Source organism: Aethalodelphis obliquidens, unplaced genomic scaffold (genome assembly GCF_003676395.1).
Source record: "Aethalodelphis obliquidens isolate GAN/ISIS:26980383/991018 unplaced genomic scaffold, ASM367639v1 scaffold1, whole genome shotgun sequence".
NCBI lineage: Eukaryota > Metazoa > Chordata > Mammalia > Artiodactyla > Delphinidae > Aethalodelphis > Aethalodelphis obliquidens.
Window position 1 is genome coordinate 32,032,365 of NW_020837945.1, and position 27,377 is coordinate 32,059,741.

The 27,377-nt window shown below is 35.2% G+C and overlaps 1 protein-coding gene across 7 annotated transcripts in view; it reads right to left on the minus strand.

Annotated features, from left to right (window-relative positions):
* Positions 1-27,377, minus strand: part of ROBO1 (roundabout guidance receptor 1) — a 396,160-nt gene that overhangs the window by 149,640 nt on the left and 219,143 nt on the right. The gene's annotated exons all lie outside the window — the stretch shown is intronic.

Here is a 27,377-nt window from a genome sequence, read left to right on the forward strand (position 1 = left end):
CGGGAAGAGCCCGAGAAAATAGCTATTGGATTTAAAAACAAAAACAAAACCGAAAAAAAACCCAACCAAACTATTCTCCCTAATGTATCTTAGTGCAGCATAATTAATATTGCCCATTATAAACATCTCCCCCTAACCCCCAATGAAAGGAATATTTAAGTGACAGGAAGAAACTAAGTCTAAATAGCACACACAAACACACACACACAGACACACACACACACACACAGACATATCAACTAAACAAAGGAGTCTTTAATTGGTGACAATCTGCCCTAAATCACTGTTACTATTCCCCAACATAATAAGTTTCAGATCTGTTAATACCTCGTATCTTCCCCTATCACTGGGCTGTCCGGGGCTTCAGAATAATAATGCCAAGTACCTAACAGAGTTTTCAATCTCCAAGGAATATAACAAACATGCAATTGTGTAGCTGTGTGAGCTGCCTTTTCCTGACAAACTACACAGCCCTTGGGAGAGTTCACTCAGCCCTCAACTCTTTGGCAGACAAAGTTTAAGACCTCTTTTTGCTGATAGCTGGAGTCATGCTAACAAGCCTTGCCTTAAGGTACTAGGGATTAAACTGGTAGAAAAGCAAATCATTTTGTAATTCTTATTAACCATTGCTATCTTTACCAATAACCCTCAGCGTTTTACATAATATAAAATGTGTGCCTCCTAAGGAAGTATCAGATGAAAAAGAAACAAATACTGAACGTGATAAAACAATGCAATAAAAATAATTATTGCTCTATCAATATAAAAACCTAAGGGGAATCCACAAGCAAAGACATTTTCAGGTACCTCAGGTTTAGAAATGATATATATAGGGAGAGTGAGAATCTGGAAAATGTAAAACAACCATACCCCATACACCCTTGAAATGTACAGGTATTTTGGTTTGAAGACCACTTGCTCTAAAATGGCTAAGCCCTCACACCCACTAATCTAGTCACCAGCATTAAAGAAGTTAGCAACTCATCTCTGTTACAATGGGACCTAAAGCATGTACAGAACCTCATGAATACACACAAGTTATCTTCCTTGAACAAAATTTGGTTAAATTTCATAAACTTAAGCTGATGCTAACATGGTTTATATGCTTAATTGTAGAATTTGAAGTTAAACAATCCAAACCAAACGTAATTATTATGTTCACTGGGTTGAGTAAATTATCTATGACCCAATAGATCAAGGTATAATTTTAAATGATCAGTAGTCAAAATGGGAATCAAATAAGCAAAAACCTGGTCTCATGGGTGAAGAGGGCCAAATGCTTCTCTGGAGATTTTAAGACCTCTGCTTATAATGAGGAACAAATGGCTCTTGGGACCAGGTTAGCTGACCAGTTCTTTAAAATACCCTACAACCAACTTAAAGAACTATAAAACCATTAGCTACTTTTAAGGAGCTCAAATAAATACAAAGAAACCTCTCAGTTTCTCTGCAATGCTGGCAAGCTTGGGATTACTTTTCTTCTTTAACAGACCCCAGTTGGAACAGCAACATTTCTTGTAAATTAAGCAAATGTATAAGGTTTTTTTTTTCCACAAGGAGCAGCTGTAACTTCTGCTTTTCTATTTTAAAATCTTTTTTATTTTCTAAGTGCTAAAAGTTGTTACTATTTTTTTAACCAAGTAGTTTATAGCTAGTCAATAAAATCTCTGATGATCATAAAACTTTTGTCTGTTTTCTAAATATTTGCTAGGCTCCCTGACATATATGTAATACAAGTTCTCTCTCAATCATCAGCACTTCTTTAACTAAGAGTTACAATAAAAACTAAACAAAGAATGACAACCTTAGCTATCAATTTTAATCATGTATCCTTTATCAACTACTAGAAGGATATACAAAAACTGATTATTAATAGTGTATAACCTTCTAAGTTGAAATTTATAATAATTCAATTGACAAAATAAGGCACAATTGCTGACATAATAATTTTAAATACTCATAAAACTTTGATGCCTAAAATCAATATTATAAATTTTTATGGACAAAAATCAACATTTTTTCACACTGTAAAATCAAGATTTTTAAAGTGAACTTAATGCTAAGTTAATTTGGTGTTCCTATCCTTAGTCATGTATATTCAGTCTCAAAGAGCTCAATTTCATTAAAAATCTACATAGCTGAAATTCACATTTATTTTCAAAACAGGAATATTTTCTTTATCAACAACGATGCAAGAGTACCTTATCCTGATAAATTATAAATTTTCTAGGTCTAAATATGCTTTCTTGACTCTTTTAACAGATATCTTAGGCTAGTATATAAAAGGTCCACTTTAAATACATGATTATTTTTAACTGACAATGACCTATAATTTAATAGAGATGAAGTTCAGAACTTGCAGACATCATAGAGGAATCACAAGGTCTTCATGAGCAAAAAGCTAAGTCAAGTAAAGGATTATTTACTAGTTTAAAAAAAGCATGGCAGCTCGGTGCTTTGTGACCACCTAGAGGGGTGGGATAGGGAGGGTGGGAGGGAGGGAGACGCAAGAGGGAAGAGATATGGGGATATATGTATATGTATAACTGATTTACTTTGTTATAAAGCAGAAACTAACACACCATTGTAAAGCAATTATACTCCAATAAAAATGTTAAAAAAAAAAAAAAAAAAAGCATGGCAAATGTCAAGTAGCCCTTTGAACTAAATACAAAAAGGCAGGAAAATAATGAAATTTAAAACACATTGTTAAATGGGAAGGAAATCTAAAAAAGAGTGGATATATGTATACGTATGACTGATTCACTTTGCTGTACAGCAAGAAACTAACACAACATTGTAATGCAACTATACTCCAATAAAAATTAATAAAAAAATAAATAAACTTTAAAAAATCACATTGTTCCTACTCTCAATAATATTTTTACTTGCTATTTTATTTGGTTAAACATTTTCAAATTCACTGTTTAAAAAGAGAAGTTTATGTGAACATATAATAATCTGTGATATATATCATTAAATGTTCCAATGTCACTAAACAAATGATGTGCTAAATTAAATTAAATTAATTTTTTCTTTTGTGTTCTCAAGGGCAGAACTAGAGAGAAAAGTCTTTGCTTGAGTTATGCATACCAATTTCTTCTTTAACTTCAAAAAAAATAAAGGTCATGACCAACATTTCATATAAGGAAAAATCAGCTAGGTTTAACATTTCTGATGGAAAGTATAACATTTTAAGAATTACTAACTTTATTGTCTTTACTAATCAAACTATTAACATTTAAATAATAAAAATCACACTATTCCTCTTTGCTTAGAAACAAAAGAATCAAAGAAAGGCATTTCAAAGCATCATAACCAGAAAAGAAAAAACACAACCAGTAATTATACAGTGTTCCAGAATTTGAGGGAATCATAGACATATTGAAAAAGGTAATTAAATACAGAAAAAGATGAAATAAGCATGCTGCAATATGATAAGTGACACAAGAGACATGATTTTACTCCCAAATACTGTAAATAACTGACAGCTACTACAACCATAATTAATTGATCTAAGTAACACTTGAAATAAACATATTACCACATTTCTAACAAGGATAAGAGCTGGCTCAAAGTCACGATTGGCAATTAAAATAGCCTAACTGCATTACATGGTCACATAAATTCAGTGTTGGTAGCAAAATAACAAATAAAAGTAAAAACATCAAAAAAAACAAATAAACGAATTTCTTGCAGGTTTTTGATTTTGTACCCTAGTGGCTAGAAAATGAACTACTGAAAACATTTAGAGCAAGCACCTTCTGTATTTTGAAGCTGTTTGTAATATTTTAATCCATGAACAGTCCTCCAACTTAAATGACTTAATATAAGTGATAGTTTATCATCTTTACCATAAAAAAGAAATTTATACCTTAATCTTCCAGGTTATCATCAAGTTAGGGAGTTTGGGATTGACATGTGCAAAACTGAAATATTTTTTGAAGCAACTCTAACTTTTAGCCATGTATTCACCATGAAGTGTGATAATACAAGCCTACAAACAGACTTTACAAAATAATGCTACCTGCTCTTCATCTTCCAACTCCACCTAACTGATTGCCTACCTTTTTGTTTATTCATTTTTTATTTTTTTCAGTCAACAAACATTTGAGTTCCTACTACTGGGAGCCTTTGAAAAACTGTCTCCATCTATGATGCTGCCAATGTTGAAACCCTCTGTTGGACTTGACTCCAGGGGAACTCCTCAGCCAACCCTCCTTTCCCACTTCCTTCTTCAGCTCCTACTGCATTTCATACTGCTACCCCATTTCCCACTTCTTAACTTAGGCCTCAAAGACTGGAAGTCTGTACATAAAGGAATTTGAAACCAACATAGACAGTGTGAGTAGTTTAATCAGTTAAGGTTAGTATATGAAGTAAAAGTTTTATAGGGTGGAGGTGTAAGAGATAATTATGCACTAAAAGATTTAATTTTAGTTAGAAGCTACAAATAAATAGAAGTTGAATGTGGATTTTCTTTTTTTTTTCCCTCTGTGGAATTCTTTCATTTTTTTATTGACTATATTGACATATAACATTGTGTAAATTTAAGGTGTACAACATGCTACTTTGATACATTTAATATATTGTAATATGACTGCCAAGGTAGCCATATTTCACATTACATAATTATAGTACAACATTGTTGTCTCTATTCATTATACTGTGCATTACATCAATATGGCTTATTTACTGCTCATTGCAAGTTTGTACCATTAAACAACATCAATTTTATCCCCTACCCCCCAACCCCTGGTAACCAGAATCTTACTCTGTTTATTATGAATTGGACTTTTTTAGATTTTACATGTAAGTGATATCACACAGTACTTGTCTTTTTCTGTCTGACTTGTCTCACTTAGCATGATATGCTCAAGATCCAACGATGTTGCTGGAAATGGATGTGGATTTTCAATAGATAACTCTGCTTCATCTTAAATGCAAAGGAAAAATTCTAATAGATTTTCAACTGAATTCAACAGAGAAGGATTTAGTGAAATGTTTTTTTTTCTTATTTTTTTTAAAATTTTTTAACATCTTTATTGGGGTATAATTGCTTTACAATGGTGTGTTAGTTTCTGCTTTATAACAAAGTGAATCAGTTATACATATACATATGTTCGCATATCTCTTCCCTCTTGCGTCTCCCTCCCTCCCACCCTCCCTATCCCACCCCTCCAGGCGGTCACAAAGCACCCAGCTGATCTCCCTGTGCTATGCGGCTGCTTCCCACTAGCTATCTACCTTATGTTTGGTAGTGTATATATGTCCATGCCTCTGTCTCGCTTTGTCACAGCTTTCCCTTCCCCCCGCATATCCTCAAGTCCGTTCTCCAGTAGGTCTGTGTCTTTATTTGTGTCTTACCCCTAGGTTCTTCATGACATTTTTTTTTTCTTAAATTCCATATATATGTGTTAGCATACGGTATTTGTCTCTCTCTTTCTGACTTACTTCACTCTGTATGACAGACTCTAGGTCTATCCACCTCATTACAAATAGCTCAATTTCGTTTCTTTTTATGGCTGAGTAATAGTCCATTGTATATATGTGCCACATCTTCTTTATCCATTCATCTGTTGATGGGCACTTAGGTTGTTTCCATCTCTGGGCTATTGTAAATAGAGCTTCAATGAACATTTTGGTACATGACTCTTTTTGAATTATGGTTTTCTCAGGGTATATGCCCAGTAGTGGGATTGCTGGGTCATATGGTAGTTCTATTTGTAGCTTTTTAAGGAACCTCCATACTGTTCTCCATAGTGGCTGTACCAATTCACATTCCCACCAGCAGTGCAGGAGTGTTCCGTTTTCTCCACACCCTCTCCAGCATTTATTGTTTCTAGATTTTTTGATGATGGCCATTCTGACTCGTGTGAGATGTTATCTCATTGTAGTTTTGATTTGCATTTCCCTAATAGTGAAATGTTTTAAAGTTTTATACTTTGGAGGCAGGAGAGAGATAAAGGATAAGCAGCCCACTCTATACTCTGTGATCTTATTTCATATGTTTATTGTTTTGAATTATAGAATGTTTTAATTAAAAGGAACTTAGTGATCTTTTTAGCCCACATCTGCTGCATTTTACAGATGGGAAAACTGAGTTCAGCAAGGTTTAATGCTATTACAACCGAAAGAGATTAAGAAAGCCCATTGACTTCCAATTAGACTATCATTATCTACTGACAACTAGAACAGAATCCAAAGATAACAACGAGCTTCTAATTGCAAAAAAAAAAATTTTTTTTTTGAATTTGAGATGGAATTTAGAGTATTTCTGAAGCAGCTTTAACTGGGGCTTTAATTGAAAGTCCTTGTCAGTCACAGGATTTGCTCAAGGTGGTTCACTGGGGAGGGGTTGCTTATTTTGTAGTTTTCTTGCTAGCTCAGTCCCAGAAACCCAACAATAAAGAGAGAATTATATTAATATACTAAGTAATATCACTGTAATAAGCATTAACCACATGAAGAAATTAACTAGACCCATTCCTATAACAACCATTTAAAAATTTGGTACTATATCTGATAGTTTACTTTCAGTTTTGAAAATCTTCAAGCTTAGGAATTTCATTCTTAGGCTCATGAATTTAGGTTGAAGACAATGTCATCATAATCTCCACCTGTCACAGAGATATAAGGCCTATACTGATAAAATAAATGGTTCATTCTGTCATCATGACAGCTATAAAAAGTGACAGCTCTCCTAAGACTGCATACTTACTTTAGTTTAATAGGAAACTGTATGAAAAACAATTTGAGGGTTTGAGTGGGGTTTTTTTAAGTAAAAGACTTAATATATCAGGAAAGTATGGTTGTAATTTGATTCCAATCTTAACACCTCATCATGGAATCAATGTATATTTTGGATTTTTTTCAAATGCGTATTAAGGTACTGCATGATTAAAGAGGAACACCTCCCCATTAATTTTTTTTTTTTTTTTTTTTTTTGCGGTACGCGGGCCTCTCACTGCTGTGGCCTCTCCCGTTGCGGAGCACAGGCTCCGGACGCGCAGGCTCAGCGGCCATAGCTCACAGGCCCAGCTGCTCTGCGGCATGTGGGATCTTCCTGGACCGGGGCATGAACCCACGTCCCCTGCATCGGCAGGCGGACTCTCAACCACTGTGCCACCAGGGAAGCCCCCCCATTAATTTTTATAATAATTTCAGCTCTTCCTTCAAGTTCTGTATATGTAGATATGATGGGATATTGTTGTTGCCTACCCGAAATCTTTCAGGGAAGGCAAATAGCTCGTTCATTTGGAACTGGGTCCAATCTAGCATTTTGATTATATGTGGAAGAGAGGACTGATCTTAAAAAGTTTGCTTGTATGTCAAACTTTACAGGGGGAATAAAAGTGATTATTTTAAAAATCATTTAAAATTTAGAAACATTAAATTTATTATGAAGATAAGTTTGATAAAAAGTACTTATAATTCTCTATATATACAGCAATCTCAGTGGTTTTACTAAGAAAATTACCTTAAACTACAAAAATACATATTTTTTAACTTAAAAAAGCTACTTCATAATCTTTTTACTAAGGGAAAGAGTAGAAGAAAAACTGTCTTAAAGAGTCTTATAAAGGGAAAGAGAAAATAAAGTATATTTTTAGATTATTCTAGTAATCATTACTATCTAACAGAGTATAACACTAATAAGGTGGTCTTTGGAAATGCCGTATAGTGTAAGATAAATATAAGAGCAAGCCAAAGATTTCCAGTCTCATTTTATCATGTACTTTAATAGAGGGCAAAGCTAGTTAAACAGATGGCACTCAGGATTTCTCAATGAATTCAGCATCTGTGTGTACATGTTGCATAAATGCCAATTAAAATGTGTCCAAGTAAATTTACATCCCTTGCTGATAGAAAGTAAGCCAATCTTGCTGGCTCAAGATCAAGGTTAAACTTAATCATCTGCTGAACTTGCAGCAAGTTGCTCTCAAATTGTACAGAAATTCCGAGTGAAAAAATAAAAACAGAACTCCTGTTGATTTGTATTTATTTACATTCATAACTCATTTCCAAAGCCTTGGGCTAGAGCTCAAAGGGAAAAAAAGTTACTATTTGTATGACTTGGCCAACTACACTTTTAACTGTATTTCTAACAAATACCTCTTTGATTAAAATGCCTGCCTGAATAAATTTTCCTAACCTCCTCCTTGCAACTTCCTAGTTGAGATCATTTTGTTGAAAAATTATCCTTTCAAAATGATCTTGAACAAAGGAAAAAGGCATGTAGCAGTCGGAATATCATTTATATAGGAAAGAACAGAATCTGCTTCAGAGTGACAGGCAGCCATGAAATTATTTGAAACAATTCCTCCTAGAGGAATATAAAAATGGCTTCACCTGACATCTCTTTGGCTCGATATTTTTCTGCAGCACCTGCTCACCTCCAGTTCACATGTACCTCCCTAAAGCTTTTTTAGGCTGCGTTAGCCTTGCTCTTTTTGAATTTCAAACTTTCAATACCCACATTACTCATTCTAAAGAGAAATTTTGGACTTGCTATTAAAAATAGGCACCTCATTATAAGGGACTATTACACAGACATTAACTATAATGTTCTTTTTAAAATAAAGTAATAAAATGCTCAAGATAAAATGTTAATTGAAAAAAGAAAGCATATAAAAATAGGTATGACTCAGTTTCCGAAAGTACGCTCTATAAAACACTAGTTCAAAGTGATCCTAATATGTATTTGCTTTAAAAAGTAAGATATTTATGTTTGGAAAATGTTATATTATAGCCAACGTTTGGAAAATTACAACATTCATTAGCATATTAAAAGTACTGTGAAGTCCTACAATAAAAAGAAACTCATTTAACTTTGTTGCCCTAGTATTTTCCAAACACATTTGACCATGCCAACTTTACTTCGTTTAGTTTTATAAATTACTTGAGGAACATCAATGCCCTCTTTCTAAAATAAAATCCTTAGTAATATACTTTGGGAATGGACAATATAAAATATGTTTCTAGTTTTGCAAATAACATAAATATATATGCATATATGTAGAAAGCAGAGGCATAAAGAGAAGATAAACTATTAAGAGTAGTCACTTCTGAGTCATGAGATTATGATTTTTTAATCTTTGCCTTTGTACATTTGTGTCTGATTTTTCTAATACAGTGAACCTATATTGTTTTTATAAGAGAGAAAAACATACATTGTACTAAATGCATCTTATTTCATATATTGCATAAGTATACATGATATCGTTTCTCATCCCCCTACTACAAATAGCTAAAAATCTGGCATTTTGTATGTGGAAGCCTTTGAATTAAGAACTGAATCTCATTTGATCCTCACAAAGGCTGATGAAAAGTTTTCACTATTTTACCAATGAAGAAACTGATATTTTGCTTGCTATATGGGGTAATCAGGATCCCATCCTAGGTCAGTCTTGTGTCAAATCCCATACTTTTAAAACACTAAGCTCTGTTAAAATCTTGAGGACAAGAATTAGGCTTCATATTAGATATTCCCAAAGTATATCAAAAGTAGTACCATATGATAATAACCAAATAAAACTAATACTTAACACATTCAATATTAGGTGGAAGGTGTGTGTGTGTGTGTGTGTGTGTGTGTGTGTGTGTGTGTGCGCATGTCCTAAATACTAACACTTAATGAGTATTTTATGCTGTGCTAGGAACTGGGCTAAAATTTTGTTATACATTAATTTCATTAATTCCCACCAGAACCATATGAGTTTAATACTATTATTATCACAACTTATTGGTGATAAAACTAAGAGGTATAGACGTACAAAAACCAGGATACACACCGTATCAGTTTAATTCTAAAATCAGGGTTCTTACTCACTAAATCAGTGTAACACCACAGGAGGGATGCTTTGCTATCCCAATATGCACTTTTTAAATTGTGTTCTTTTTTTGGGGGGGGGGGGGAAGCTTAGAAGGCAAATTTAGTTCAAATTGCTTACATCAGTATATAGATGTTTATTCATTCTACTCATTTTTTTTTCTTAAAATGATGAAATTAAACTGTTATCCCAGAGGGATGAAAAAATCCATATCATAAATATACTTAGATTTTGATAAATATCTAAACATCTCTTTAAAAAAATACGGTTCAAAATAAAATGGTAAGGGCTTCCCTGGTGGCACAGTGATTGAGAATCTGCCTGCCAATGCAGGGGACACGGGTTCGAGCCCTGGTCTGGGAGGATCCCACATGCCACGGAGCAACTAGGCCCGTGAGCCACAACTACTGAGCCTGCGCGTCTGGAGCCTGTGCTCCGCAACAAGAGAGGCCGCGAAAGTGAGAGGCCTGCACACCGCGATGAAGAGTGGCCCCCGCTTGCCACAACTAGAGAAAGCCCTCGCACAGAAACGAAGACCCAACACAGCAAAAATAATTAAATTAATTAATAAACTCCTACCCCCAACATCTTAAAAAAAAGTTCTCATCAGAAGAAAAAAAAATTTTTTAATAAAATAAAATAAAATGGTAAAAAAGTATTTTATGTAGCTGTATTCTATGATTTTCTGACTTACAGATTTGGACAGGAAAGAAAAAAATTCATGATGGGTGGGTTTACACCACACTCAGCATGGTGTATTAGATAATCCCCAAGCATCCTTTTCATTAGTTATGTCTTCTCCGTCTACTTAACCTTAGGAAACGTGTATCTGACACAATGGGTGCACAAAAATGTTGGTTGCTATCTTTAATACACACGACAGACAGAACACACTATCCCCGAATGGCACATTGAATATTTTAAGACGAAGGAATCTGAGAAATGGCAGGTAGAATAAGGACCCTCTGACCTCCCTCTGCTCCACTGAAGCATAAGACCCTTATGTGAGAGGTGCATCTTATACCTGGAAGAAACGAGAATCCTTACTGCTGAAGATCGAGGGCCATTGAGAGGGACCTGAACTAACAGACCTTGCTTATTTCCATCCACTTTACTATCCTTAGCTCACACCTATTTTTCCTATCATGTTTTTCATGACTTTCTACTCTTCATCAGACCTAGTATAAAAATGCTCGGGTTAGGGCTTCCCTGGTGGCGCAGTGGTTGAGAGTCCGCCTGCCGGTGCAGGGGACGCGGATTTGTGCTCCGGTCCGGGAGGATCCCACATGCCGCGGAGAGTCTGGGCTCGTGAGCCGTGGCCGCTGGGCCTGCGCGTCCGGAGCCTGTGCTCCGCAACGGGAGAGGCCGCAGCAGTGAGAGGCCCGCGTACCGCAAAAAAAAACAACAAAAAAAAACACCTCAGGTTTAACTGCTTCTTTAGGTTTTCATTTCCTTATGAAGACTCCTGTGACATGTAAAATATGTAAAATAAACGTGTATGCTTTTCTCCTATTAATCGGTCTTTTGTCGGTCCAATTTACAGGGCACCAGCCAGAGAACATAGGAGGGTAGTAGCAAAAACAATTTTTCCTCCCCTACACATCTTATTAGTTTTATGACTGAACTGCTTTAATATTAAGTTTAATTTCCATCTTGGTATCTTCACTAAGCTTCAATGTCTTGTTTATCTCTGCATAGCTGGGGTCTGGCACTGTTTCTTTTTATAACAAGGACCTAAACACATATTTTTTTGAATGAACAAAATAATCCCATTTAATCCCTAAAACAATCAAGGGAGGTGTGCTCATTTTTTTTACTCATTTTCTAAGTTAAGAATTTTGCCCAAGGAATTGTAGCTAGTATGTGACCAGGCCTAACCTTAGGTGTGTCAAATTCCACAGCCAAGTCCTTTCCATTTATCTGTTCACTATCATTTAGTTCAGCTCTGAAACTGAATTATAAAAACAGCAACAATCAAAAGTAATTACACAATTTAAATATTCCAACCATCTTTAGTATTTTCAAGGGTCACAATGATCCTTTAAGCTAAGCTTAAATAAAAAACTCCTTTAAATGTTTTATGCTTTATTGCAACAAAGATACTTGCTAAAATAATCTTTAGTAAAAAATGATAATAAACAATAAGGATTTACTGTATAGCACAGAGAACTACATTAATATCTTGTAATAAACTATAATGGAAAAGAATTTTAAAAGAGTATAGATATATACATACACATACGTATAACTGAATCACTTTGCTGAACCTAACACAATATTGTAAATCAACTATACTTCAATAAAAAATGATAATCTATCACTTGAAAGTATCAGAGGAAGCACACTTTAACTTCTATAACCTGATAAGCATTAGTTTTTATAAAATGAATAAGAAAAGGAATATGCAGTTCAAATTTTGCTCCCTGCTCAATAGAAGTTTATAAACAACAACCACTAATACCAACAGTCTCCAAAGTGTCTCTATATATGCAAAAACATTTACTCTGTATAGGCAAAAACATTCAGAAATGACTTTCTATTCGCCTTGCAAAGTATTAATGACTTGAAAATGTATTCAGTATTTACCCTTTAATAAATTTCTATCAAACATATATTTAGTCACTATCCACTGGTAATTTGAAAATACTCTTCAAAGCAAATCATGAAACTTAAACTTTACTTATAATTTTAATTTACTGGAGTGGATGTTTTCCAATTTTCCTACATTTAGTATTTGACATTTCTGATTTTTATGTATCATACACTTTGAAGAAATCCATTATGTGTACATATTCCTTTATGCAGGATGCCAACTTGTAGCCATCATAACACAAAGCTGATTAACTGGTAAACCATCCAATAAAATTCTATCTTTTGGTCAGCTTAACCTAAAAGAAGTTTTTCCACTAAATTGCACAGATAAACACAAAACTTGGACAATTATATCCCACTAGCTCATGTGAGTAATTGCTAGGGTGGAAAATTGCAGCGAGTATGAAGATACAGATGTTCTTTTTTCAGATGACCAAAATAAGGGGAAAAATGTTCTTTTCCACGCTGAATTCTTTTTATATAATACATTTTGCTCTATTTACACTTTCTATGGAGTAGAAAAAGTATTAAAGTAGAAAGACAAAAATGGCACAATGGAAAAACAAATTGAGCCCAGATTATTATTTTACACACTTTTCTATAAAGACACCTGTTCATATTTCTAAAGTATAAGTAAAATAATTAAAATAAAATGAGACAGGTGAGACTACTAAATCATGTACTACAGGACTGCAGTTACGCTTTTTGAATTAGCACTTCACTCAACATCCAATAATGTAGTCAGTACTCTGTACAAGGAGGCAAAGTTACAGGAAAAGTGGCAACAGTATCTTCCTTTAAATATGTGCAAAGATTGTTCTTCAACTTGCTGAGAACAAAATACAAGCTATCCCAGCTTCACAGCGTTCAGAACTTTTCTAACAAGCTCACCTAGTTTCTGCTGGTGTGCTTTCACGCTACTTCACTATAGTTTAGTCCTCTGGACCCAGTTTTGCCCTGTTGCTTACTGCGAAATTATTGTCTGGGAATCATTTTTGGACTTCTATTGAAAAGTGTTTTTTTTCTGTTAGCCGCCTTAGATATTGTTTTAACCCATCTCTGCTGAGGTCTGTGCACAGACTGCTCCAACAGCTTTTTCGATGGTTGAGAGCCAGCATCTCATTTCACAGGATTGACAGAGAACACAGCACGTTCCATTTAAGTACAATCTACTCTTCTGAATTTAGGACACACTTATGGAATCAGAATCTTGTCCTATGGTTATATGTTATTACATTGTACTATATTATAGCGTGTTATATATATTTTTTTTTAATTGTCTCTTTTCCCCACCTGTCTCATGCCCCAAGAAAGCTTTGGTCCACAGCACATAGAGTAGCATCGAGGACATAGTAGACACTTAATAAGTACTGTACAATGAATGACTGAATGAATGAACCTCATATCCCCCATCAGGCACTCTTCTGTGTGAAGAAATCCTTTAATAGTGTTTCCATGAGGAATTAGCCCTTGGCGGCCCTTAATACGATTCTATAAACAACAAGAAATAAACCTTTGGCTATAACTGGCAAAAAATACACTCACCTGCTGACATTGGTATTTTCCTTTCCAAATTTATTTATATTAAACTAGACTGTATAAATCTGGATAGAACAGTGTTTAAGAGCAGAGACTGTGGAGCCAGACTGCCTGGGTAAGAAACTTGGCTCGGCCGCTTACTTAGCATATGACTTTGGACAAGCTGTTTAAGTGTTTCGTGCTTGAATTTCTTCATATATAAAAGAAGAAGAATGAAATAGATTGATATTAAGATTGATAATAAAAACTATCAGAGAATTGTAAGGATTAAATAAGTTACTATATGTGACACATTAAAATAGTGCCCAATGAACTGAATGATAGCTACAAATACCAGCTAGATATTATGGTAAATATTAATGTGGTTAATATTAATATAATAGTGAATTCTATTTCTAGGATAATTACTATTATTATTAATCCCATTGGGAGACTGGTTAGATTGAACTAGACCCTAACGGGTTGACTGTTTTTTGGAGGACAATAACATTTGTTTATTGATTATGGAAAGTTAAGGACCAAACTCCTGCTAACCCGATTAGAATATAGATAAACTATGTAGTCACCTTCAGCTATTAATTAAAACAGCATCAGTAACATCTTTATATAAAAAACCTCTCCTAACTGATCCTACTAAGAAACATTAACTTCTAATGAAAGGATGGCAAGGTTCAAGAAAAAGCACACAGCAATGTCAAATTGAGAAGGATTTTAAAATGTGGGTCAAAAGACACACTAAAATAGAAGAAATGGAAGGCTCATGAAGACATATTTAGGCTGTATCACAATTTTACCCAGTGCATATACACAACAGATGTCATCTGGTACCACATTATTCTTACTACTATTATTATTTAAATGAATAGATATAATTTTAACCAGCATTCTTTATATTTGTTTGTATTTGAAAGTCATGTTATGGTGAAACCAAAAAAGAAATGCACCCATGAAATTAATTGCACATATCTAATCCACTTTAGTGATTATTTCTTTTCAACAGTACTTAATTTAAAAGAAAAGTCAAAATAAAAACTTTTGCTTACTTTCTATAAAAATATTTATTTTCACATGTATCATTGATTTATCATTAACTGAGATTAAATGTCACAGCCATATGTTACAGCAGCATATTAAAATAAGACACAATTTCCGAAATGTAAAATAACTTAGATGCTAGAAAAGAAAAAACAACTATATAAAATAATCTGGGCTCAGTTTGTTTTTCCATTGTGCCATTTTTGTCTTTCTACTTTAATACTTTTTTTACTCCATATGCATGTATGACCACATCTCTCCATTAAATAAAAACATCCCCTCAAACTTCCCTTAATTGCATTTTCATATCTTATTCCTTCCTCCATTGCCAAACATTCTTCAGGTTGAGACACACAGTCTAAGCTTCTTTCGTCCTTATCCTAGTGAAACGCTTCTCAATTTAGAGTTTAAAAATCTTAGTTGTCCTGATTAGAAAGCCTTTTTTCAGGTTTCATCCTACTAGATTGGTTTGCAGAATTTGTTTTTGTTGACCACGGCCTCTTCTTGGTACCCTACTCTCACTCTGGCCTACCACATTCATTTCTGCTGCTTTTCTTTCCTTGTCTCCAGCTGTTTTCCTTCTTGGTCTTTATGAATTTTTCTCCGTATGTTGTCTTTTTAAGGTTCTGTCTTTTTTCTCCTCCTTTTTTGCTAAATACTCTTCCTGACTCAATATTACTCAACCATATAATGTTCTATACTGTCTGTATGTGGGAAGCTTCAGTATCTATAACCCTAGCCCAGATTTTTCTTCCAAGTGCTAAATCAATTATACCACTTTCGTCATACATAACCACTTGGATGCCTCATATGATTGAATCCTAAACACACACAGTCTTCACCAATACCACTTGTCTTAAAAAATAATAACAATTACCACTTTTATTCCTTGAGTATATCCTCTCTCAGTATATGAGTATGCTGAGAAATCCTAGAGTCAACATGGAATCCTTACTCTGTATCAGCTCCATATTCATAGTCAAACTTACCACATTTTTTCCTGCAAACCAGTCATCTTCTCTCCAACTCCAAATTCACATATTAAATCAGATCCTAGCCAGCATGTTTGTCTAGATTAACCGTCTAAGTTTAATTCAATCTAGATGAACCCAAAGCATCTAATACAACCCCAGCTGGCTACACGAAGTCTCTAGAAAAGTAAAGTAATGGATGTAGTTTGAAATAATTTCCTATGTGATTCTAATATCACTACCATTCCTCTCTCCTGTTTTCTCTGGGCTCAGGGTTGAAATCACTCTTCTAATCCCTTTACATGGTTCTTATCCTTGACTTCACACTAGAATCCTCTGCGATAGAAAAATTCAAACGTATGGGTCCCACATCCAGAGATTCAGAAGTAATTGCTCTAGAATACAACCTGCTATTTCCAATACACAGCCAAAGTTGAGACGCTCTCTTCTAAACCAATAATATCTAAAGTAAGTGAGCAATATTCCAGGTCTACATAAAAGAATCCATTGGTATAGGATATTAATAGAAATTCTATTGGTATGTATGTTAAACCTAATCCTTAAATTTTTAATAAAACTTCATATGGTGTTTAAAAATGTACATAATACCTTAGCATCGGTATATAGTAGTAAAATAACCAAAAAAAAAAAGTAAATACTTTTACCACAACTGTAGTTTACTTGCAAATATTTGTTACTAAGCAGGCATGTAAAAACTGAAAAGTCTGAAATCTTTCCCTATAAATTATGTAGCTCGCCACCTCTCACTGTGCAAATGGGCCTCCTTTCACCCAGCCTCACATCTTCTTGGACCAAGGAATTATTCCACTGTAGTTATCCTTTGGAAACACCAAATATGATCCCTGTCACTCCCTTGTTTTAAAATCTCTATTGACTCCAAGCTGCCTTGTTTAACTCCAAGTAGAAAGTTTAACTAAGTGACCTATTAAAAAATAAGTAAAAATTCTTAATAGGGCTTGCAAGTACCTTCACGGTGTCTCTTCAAGCTCTTTAGCCTCATTTCTACTCTTCCATCCCCATATCCTATGCTGCAATATTTGCTCCATTATCCCAATATACTATGTCCCTGTTCACATTTACTTGACTCAGTCTACAGTGGTAAATTTCCTTCTTTTCTACCTGATATACCTCCATTTAATTTGCAAAGACAAAACAGAGTTCTTCTCTCAAATATTCCAAGATTTCTCTAGACAGCATTAATTAAATGTCTACTGGAGTATTTATCACATTATACTGCAATTATTATCATATATATTGGCTTGTTCCTATTAAATATTGAGATCCTTAAGGACAAAAGTTGACTTATTCATCTTTATACTTTCCCAATATTTGGCATTGAGCTAAGTGTACAATAGTGGCTTAATATATGTCTTATAAACCATTCAGATTTTCAATAAATATTGATTGATTGCACACTATGTGCCAGACACTCATGTAAGCACTATGAAAATAACAATAAAAAAATTAATCTCTGAATAAATAAATGAATACAATGAATTTTAAAAGTGAATATTGTTTGTACAAGGAAAATCAGAAGAAAAATAGCCATTACTAAAACAAATAAACAAAAGTAGCTCAACATTTACTACGGACCAGGATTTCATCTACACATACAATTAATTCTGTTTTCTTTCTCTTAATAGGACTTCACTATTAATAGCAGCTCTAAACACCTACTGCACAATGATTAAATTATGTTCATAATAGTAATCTAAAGGAAATTCAAGATCCTATAATGCTATGTTAATACAAAATTAAATTATGTCTATTTTACTCTGAGGTTCTACTGCATTTGTGATATTCTAACTGCAGGAAAAATTCAGACTTAATAGAATAACAGTACTAGAAGACATAAATTCATTACTATACAGAGGGAAAAACAGATTTACAGAAGTAAAATGTCTCGCCTTAGGTCACACAACTAGTTAATAACTGAACCACCAGTGTACATCACACCTCCAAAGACTGCACTCCTTAGACCATACCAAACTGATTCTCTTTTGGTGAACCAGGATATCTGGCCCTAGATTAAATCATGCTGAATTACACTTCACTGTCCAAGGAACAGAACGTTACTATGAATAAAACATTGCTCCTCATTGTTTAAATGTAGTGAGACTTGAGAAATATAAAACATTACGGCTCTACGAAATATTAAGTGGCTTTGAACTAACTCAGGTTTTTGAGCATCTAAAACAAGAGTGATTGCTAGGGAATGGTGCCTAACCAGAAAAAACAAAACAAAACAAAAAACACATTTTAAAGGATAGGTTCATAACTCCTCAAATATGGTAACACCATGTAAGCACTATCAGTATAGAACAATCACAACCAAAATATTTATAACTTGTCATGTAGAGACAAGAGTTGTAGCTTAGGTTAGCTGAGGTTGAGAGTGAATTCTGGGTCAAACTACCCATTTACTATTCAATGCCTCAATTTCCTTATCTGTAGAATGGGGATAATAATAGTAATTATTAATTGTTATAACTAAATGAGATTACTCATGTAAAGCCTAAACACCATTGCTGGTACATTCTAAAACACTTAATAATGGTAAGCCACTATTAGTTTTATGATCAAATACATAAGGCGCCAGTATAGACAAATGGTTAGGAGCACAAGCATTAAGTTCAGACAGGCATCTCAAAATTCTAATTCAAAATGTTGAGCTGTGTGGAAACTTACATCAAGCGTCTAAGGAAACATAATACACTAAGTATAGAAGTCATGATTACTATGCACTTACGAATTAATAAACGATAATAACAATGCATGAAATTCATCTGGGAAAGTTTAACAATCAAAAGTGAACTGGAAAAAGAAAGGTTGGGGCTTCCCTGGTGGCGCAATAGTTGAAAGTCCGCCTGCCGATGCAGGGGACATGGGGTCATGCCCAGGTCCGGGAAGATCCCACATGCCGCGGAGCGGCTGGGCCCGTGAGCCATGGCCGCTGAGCCTGCGCGTCCGGAGCCTGTGCTCCGCGACGGGAGAGGCCGCAACAGTGAGAGGCCTGCGTACCGCAGGAAAAAAAAAAAAAAAAAAAGAAGGTTTAAGTTCTAATGGTCTAAGGAATGAAATGAATATATATTGGATTTGTCCAAAAAATAGTAGCAAAAATATTCTTACGGAATTTGTTTTACATAGGTTACAAACTGTCCTGAATATTAAATCGTCTTCATGCCTTAATTTCTTATAGGATAATTCTAGATGCCATTAGACATTGACAACTATCAGAATTACTTATTCAATAACTTTAAAAAGTTCTTCTTGTCCTTGGGCTTCATTTTCTCGTCTATAATGTGAACATATTCATCTGGGCAGTTACTAAATTTTCTTCCCATTCTATAATACTATAAAATTAATAAGCAGGACCACCATGTACAGTTGTGCAGGTTATTCACTGTACAAGTACACCCAGCAAAGAGGGTGAATGGGTCTGAAATGCAGCTTGAACTTCACTTGCCAAGCTGTGCTCAGGGATGTTACTGCAGGTTTTTGCATAAATTTCAAAGAGATAAATTTTAAGATTATAATCCTATATTAAAGTGTTTGAGGTACATTATAACCACATTACAGTAAATCACTTTTATAGTTCTCATTCTTTTAATCAGTTCAAAAGTTAACAAACCCTTCTAAGTCCTTTTCTTTAATTTCCATATTTATTCCCTTTCAATGTAAAAACAGTGCAGCGCGGAGACCTCAACCACATTCAAAGTGGATACACTCTCTCGGTGAGGCTCCAAGCTCTCATCGACTCATTACCTTCCCCAATGAACTTTTACTATCTCACTCCCCTCAAAGTACAATTGTGGGTTGCTTATTTGATTTCTTTTTTTTTTTTTTTTTTTTTTTTCGGTACTCAGGGCCTCTCACTGTTGTGGCCTCTCCCCTTGCGGAGCACAGGCTCCGGACGCGCAGGCTCAGCGGCCATGGCTCACGGACCTAGCCGCTCTGCGGCATGTGGGTTCTTCCCGGACCGGGGCACGAACCCGCGTCCCCTGCATCGGCAGGCGGACTCCCAACCACTGAGCCACCAGGGAAGCCCTGATAACCTTTCCTTAACTGTCTTTGCTTTCTCCTTACTCCTACTCCTCATACAGTCCTGTCTTCTGTGCTTCTCAATTAGACAAATCTCACAAATTCTGCCTATGATTCAATTCCTCCTTATTTGAAGATAGATAAGGAAATTCTTTATTCTTTATGAGTACCTTCCTTTTTACAATATTGCTTGAAATTAACCCGATTCCAAGTATCCCAACAATTTCTTATACCTAGTAACTTCCATGTCTGTCCACCTTAGGTTTTCACAGTAGAAATGTAACAGTGTATATTTATTCTCTGTGTACTTGCCTTCATTTAGCTTTGTTTTGCAAATCCTAATGAATATATAAACGCCCTCTTCCAATAATGGATATTTTATTTAACTTCTTTCTTAGTTTATCAGAGTTCACACAGAGGGCTCTTTGGTTTTCAAAAGTAAATCAGAATCAGTACTTTTTAGAGGTGCCAATGAAAACTGCTAATTCTCACTATAAAACTCTCAATTCGGGCTTCCCTGGTGGCGCAGTGGTTGAGAGTCCGTCTGCAGATGCAGGAGACACGGGTTCGTGCCCCGGTCCGGAAAGATCCCACATGCCGCGGAGCGGCTGGGCCCGTGAGCCATGGTCACTGAGCCTGCGCGTCCGGAGCCTGTGCTCCGCAACGGGAGATGCCACAACAGTGAGAGGCCCGCGTACCGAAAAAAAACCCAAAAAACAAAAAACAAAAACTCTCAATTCAACAAGGGTATATAAATTAAACAAATGTGAACTACTTTTATTTTGAAAAACACAAAATCAGTAGAAAGAAACAGATAAGAGCACAAGTCCTACGGTCAGACTTCCAGATCTGAAATTGGCTCCGTGACCTACTACTCATTGCTTTTCTCTGCTTTTTTCCTCCTATCCTTAAGATAAGGGAAACTGCTTATCCTTTTCGTTTTTTGAAAAGTAGAGTTAATAGTCGTTTCTATCACATAAGTTTAATATGCATGTAACTTACAAAAGTGACATTATTATGGTCATTATGTAACTAAGCTTAATATGAGCAATAATGATGTTGATTTTTGATAGGAAAAACACATTAATGAGACAGTGTTTTATAACACAAGTTTCAGTGAATTTCAAGAGTTATTTCTTGACACTATTCTTAAAATAATCATAAATTGAGTACTTAGTATGTTGCAAGGTGATGTTACATATTTCATATGAGCATCTAGTTTAATTCTCATGGCATCCCCATGATACAGGTATTATCATTTTACCATTTTACAAAATGCGAGATCTGAGTTCTCAGAGAAGTTAAGCAACTCACCCAAGGTTACACAGTTAATAAGTGCACAAGCCAGAATTTGAGCTTAGAGGTTTGTGTAATTCCAGAGCTGAAACTCCTAAACTAGCAGCCCTCAAACTTTAGCTCACATCAGAATCACCTAAGTGGCTTGATAAAATATAGATTGCTGGCACCCTGGCTCAGGGTTTGTGATTCAGTTAACTCTACTATAGGATCGAGAATCTGATTTCTAATAAGCTCCCAGGTGATATAGAATCTGCTAGCTAAAAAAACAGACTTTGAGAATCACTGGCCTAAATTATTAAACATGCTGATTTGATTGTTTCATTAAGTAACCTATTAAAAAACTAATTAGCAATCCTGTAGGCATAGACCAATATTTCAAGTTCGTTATAATATGACAATTCGTAATATTATTATCTTTATATGATTTAGTACTTAAAAATTAACTATAGTAATTGAAATGAAGACAGCAAGTACTTCAATGATTCCTTGGGATAGAACATGGAAAAAGTAATATTTAATACAGTTAAATCCAAGTACCATTTATTTAGTTGAAATAAATCAGAATTTTTAAAATAATCCCATACTGATTTTTGGAAGCAAGATGTTACTGATTTATTAAAGAAAATAAGTTCATCCAGGGTACGTAATAACCATAACTGCTTTCACTTTGATGGAGTTTATTTTGTCTGTTGCTTCACATTACTGTAAGTAAAAATCTGATTTAATACAAGCTATCACTTCTGTGTGGTTTTCGTGTACTAATATTTATGTATACTGATTTCGGAAAAAGTTAAAAAAGTAGAATTCAAAAGGTTACCCATAGGACCTGGAACATTCAGTGCTGCCAAATAAAATAATGAGATCTCTGACATTCAAATTCAGCTCTCCACTTTGAGTCCAATTATATTGCTTATTTTCTAAAAGGCATTTACCACATTCATGTCTTCCGAAAACAGTTCTATCACAGGTACAATTTGAAATAATTCCAAATTATCTAATTGTTTACCATTTCTTGATGTGTTATTGTTTTGTTTAAAAAAACAAGTAATTGAAGTTTTAGTGCATTTGGTTCTATGATTACAAAATGTTAGGGCTTCTCATTCACACTGGCAAAACCAACACAGCTAAAACTAAATCCTAAATTTATAAGATGTTAAAAATTAATTAAGGAATTAGAAAAAGATATGTCTAAGTTACTCTACAATTTCACCATTCTATAAATATATTCCAGTGAGAATTAGACAAGATTTCACATTATGAAATTTTAATAATGCCACAACTAGGTATAATATTCAGGAGAATAGGTGAATGTCTCTACCACTTAGGGGAAAAGAATTATGAATGGACTAATTTCACTAACCCAGTATGGGCTGAGCCAAGTACTAAGATGTGAAAGATCACTATTGTCATCCAAACTAATAAACCCAGTAATAAATTTAGTAAGCCTGAATGAAGTGCTGAAATTTATTTCTAATAAGTGTTGAGTGATCTTGGCAAATCTAGAGAACTAGACCACACATAGCTAAAATTCAACAAGTCATCACTGGTTTTGTGTCCCAGGGGACTAGAATGAATTAAGAGCAAGGTTATCACTTAATGATGAAAATAAAGAGAAAAATTAAACCTAAGATATTGATAATAGCATTCTCATTTCAAAAGCATTAATTTAGACTTCACCTCAACTTTGGGCTCAAATTTGCAAATGAAATTAGGGTTCAAGTATGAACTCATCTTTTAATGAATGAGAATAACTGCTTTTCCACGATCTCTCAGCACCTTGGAATACAAAAGTAGATTCACTCTTGGTAATGATTTGTGACCGACATTTTGAGCAGCACAGATAGTATTTCACATGCAGATAAAAATAAACCACGCCTTTAAGATATAAATGATAGTTGTCATCGTCTGGTATCAAAAATTGCCTACATTTTGTTTTCACTATATCCTTTGGGAAATTATATAAATGATCTGCCTTTTATCTTCCATCTCTTCCACATTCTTCATATCCTTTTGTCTTCAATAAAATCTGGTTAACCTGAGAGAATACTGGGAGGCTGTCACTCACTCAGTTTTTCAGTGCTAGGACGGAGTGCGAGCATTTCGTTTTCAAGCTCACTGAGACTTTTAGTTCACTGATCTCACACTCTCAAGAGCTACCCTCGCCCCCTTCTAGCTCAAACCATTCGTACATACAGCTAGCTATCCCATCACACCATCACTTTCAGCTACCACCTCTGTTGAATCAGGATTTGGATAATTCAATCCCATATATTCTTCCCCACACCTTCCCCAAGTCTACCAACATCTTGTTGTAGCTCACCATCTACAGATGGCTCATGCAAAATCCCAGCTTTTTTTTTTTTACCTTTTATAATGAACTTAATCTCCACTTGTAAGCCTTGTCCTCCACTGTCCACAAACAATGTACCCTGATATAAACTGGAGGCTGTTTGAACTCTAAAAGATAAGTTCTCAAATCTCTGACAGCCTTCTTTTCCAGTTTTCTTGCTCTTTTTACACCTGGTGTCAAGACACTAAAACTTATCAAAACATCCAGGTCTTAGATGCCACTCCAACCCCCATCTTTCTTTTCATAGCATCCCTTTCCTAGATTTACAATTTCTCCTACACAGCTTAAAATTCATGGTCCATTGCTTTAAATATTTGTATCAGCAAGGACACTCGGCTCAAAATTGCCAATGCTCCCTACTCTATTGGATTAATCAACAAGGAAAGGGCATTATCTAACCAAATAAAAAGTCCTGAAGTAGGAAGCTCCAGAACTAGTCCATTCTCCAGTCAACAATGTCCTTATGGATCCAGGCTCCTTCATCTTTCCAGTCTCCAACATTCACCTCTTGTGTTTGCTTCCCCATTATGGTTGACAGATGGCAGCTATAATTCTAGTTCTCATAAGGCGAAATGATATGAAGAGGTAGTAGGAAAAGGGAAATGCCACCTCAGCCTCTTGAAGTAGTCTCATCAGACTTCTATTCCTATCTCATTGTCAAGGAAGGGGTCAACCATCATTTATGAAACCAATTATTGCTAAGGAAGTGTAGGATAGTACAAAAAAGGATTCATCCTGGAGCTCGTAAGAGGACTGTCCTTCCTTAATTAAGTCTTATGGTGGAGAGATGAACACACCAGTTCAAAACTGAAGCTCTGCCACCGAGAATGAAGGGGAGAAAACTGCCTGATACATAAGCAGCAGGGTATGATTCTCTATTTTCTTGCCACTATCCATTTTCCTGTTGTCACTTTTTCTTCCTACAATCTTTCATTATAGGCACACTATTAAGTGAGGCACAAAATCAGAAGAATCATTATAGTATTAATGGTTGTCTATGATCCTACCCTGTAGGTTAATATTAGAATACATGCCAATTTGCTGAATTATCTAATATAAAGAGCAGCACGGCATGCCAGAAAGAGTCCTTCGCTTCAAATAAAACAATACAACCAAATCTCCGCCATCGCAATTCAAGCCCTGACTCTGATATTTCTGCCTTGGGAAAGTCAGCAACTTTAAAAACCAATCTTTACAAGTGGATTTATCCTGAATCTAATAAAGTTTAAGCTTTAAGACTCTTCACTGACACAGGCTCCTTCAACACCCCTGATTGCGCATTCTTGTATTGTAAAAAGACTCTGAAATTTTTAAGAGCTTTAGACTCCTAAAAATCTGTATCCGTCTGTGCTGATATGTCAACCTTTTCTACCTGGGTGCTACTGAGCATGTCACCTACCCCTTTATCCATCCATTTCCTTATCCTCAAGATTGGCTTAATATAAGGAGCCCCACCTTGCTTGCAAAACTGTGATGAGAATCAGAGATACATGAATAGAAGTGCTATGTAGTAATGCTTTGTGTAATTATTATAATCATCGATATACAGTGTTCTCTTGTGGCCGCTATTTTCCAGCAAGAGGCCGCTGTTGCATCTGCTCCTGTAGTTCGTCTCCAGGATATTACAAGAGCTCAGCTCTAAATGAGCTGTACCATCCCTGACTGCTGTCCAGAATACCCATTCAGCTGCAGGTGTTTTCCAGCTATCTACTGTGACGTTACATTGCTTCAGGCTGTGCTACAGGGGACCCTCAAGGGTTTCATCTGCCTGCCATGTGCTCACGTCCCCTCTGGCCCTGGGGAGTTGAGTTTCGCGAAGAAGGGTTTCAACTTCTCAGGATTGCATGAGTCCTGGGATCTCATTGTGGGAAACTATGCCCTACCATCTGGTGTGAAGCGTGGTACTAAGAGATGCTGATAGAATTTGTCTTGTAATTGAATGTGGTGATGGTAGGTGTCATTTCCATAAACAAGACTAGACAGCACAATAGCTTCATAGACTTTAATTTTGGTCTGGAATGTGTTTCTTTGTTTTCATCATCCTGTCATTCTTGCAAATGTTATGAGTTTTAAAATATGATTTATTACTTTACCCACTAATGTGCCATTATTAGATAGAGAGCTGCTGAAATAGCAGAATTCGGTAACAAGCAATTTCACAAGTAATTATGCAGTCATGGGTTGAGTGCATCCAAGTGCTGCAAGGGTTGAATGGACAATAGCAAGTAGAAAGCTATCAAGGGGTGCAGGGATGAGCAGCCTGTGTATCAAAGAGAAAGAACTATTCTTGTCCTGGCCATCACTACAGCAGTGATGAGAACAATCATGTAAAATGGGGATTATACCCAAGACAAATTCTACAGTGGCCTCATTTCCCCCCCTCAACATTTTATCTCAATTAAAACAAATTAAAATCAATATTAATAGTCTCTACCATTTATTGTGCTTTTACTATATGCCTCACTCTGCTAAGGTCTTATTGTACATTATCACATTTAACCCTTAGGACGATCTTATGAAATAAGTAATAATATCAGTGCTTATATATGAAGAAACAGAAACTGATAGGTGGAAGTTAACTTACTAATTACAGTTATTAATGCATGAAGGTGAAATATAAACATGAGTTCTTCAGATTCCAAAGACTTCATTTCAATTCATTGCTTTTTAGCCATGAGTGCATAATGGAATCTCCTATACAGTTTTGTTGTTGTTTTTTAAATAAGATACTCATAACTATCGAGTTCACTAGCTCAGGCTTGGAATCTGGTTTCTGCGTTTAAAAAATATTCCATAGGTAACTCCAATGCACACTTTAACTGGAACCCTCAGACTATACTTAGCCTTACAAAGAATAATCAACAATGTCACCTAGAGTTTGATAATGACTTAAAGAAACATGCTAATCATGGGGTCTAAATGTAGGTATATGGTCCAATATTTTTTTTCCTTTTGAAATATCGCAGATCAAGCTTTCTCTCTGCCTGGGTGACAAATAAATCATCAAAAGCAATTGGCTTAATTACTGAATCCTATGTAGGACATCAGATAGAGTATATCAACATGCTAATGCTAAAGATATATTATACCTTACATTAGGAGGTGGAGAAAAAGTAAGAACTGAAAAAATTAGCTTTTTAAAAAATTTCAAGGTACTGCGTTTTATCCATATAAATGTGTCAAATGATATTCGGGTAACATTATTTTTTCATGTACAGGCAATTCTCTATGACTAAAACAAAAGCAAAACCCCGCCACCAGGGAAGGCCTTGAATTATTTTAAAAATTTAAATTTAAAGGAAACTATAGAATTATTTTTAACTAATTCCTCATCTTAAAAAATAAAATCATATTAATTATCATTGTGACTTTTTAAAAGTTAATATTTGGCTAAATTTTCTACATGTAATTAAAGACCTGCACTCTACTCTTAATTCTAAAACTACAAAAATATAGCAAACAGGGGCTTCCCTGGTGGCGCAGTGGTTGAGAGTCCGCCTGCCGATGCAGGGGACACGGGTTCGTGCCCCGGTCTGGGAAGATCCTACATGCCACGGAGCGGCTAGGCCCGTGAGCCATGGCCGCTGAGCCTGAGCGTCTGGAGCCTGTGCTCCGCAATGGGAGAGGCCACAACAGTGAGAGGCCCGCGTAACGCAAAAAAAAAAAAAAAATATATATATATATATATATATATAT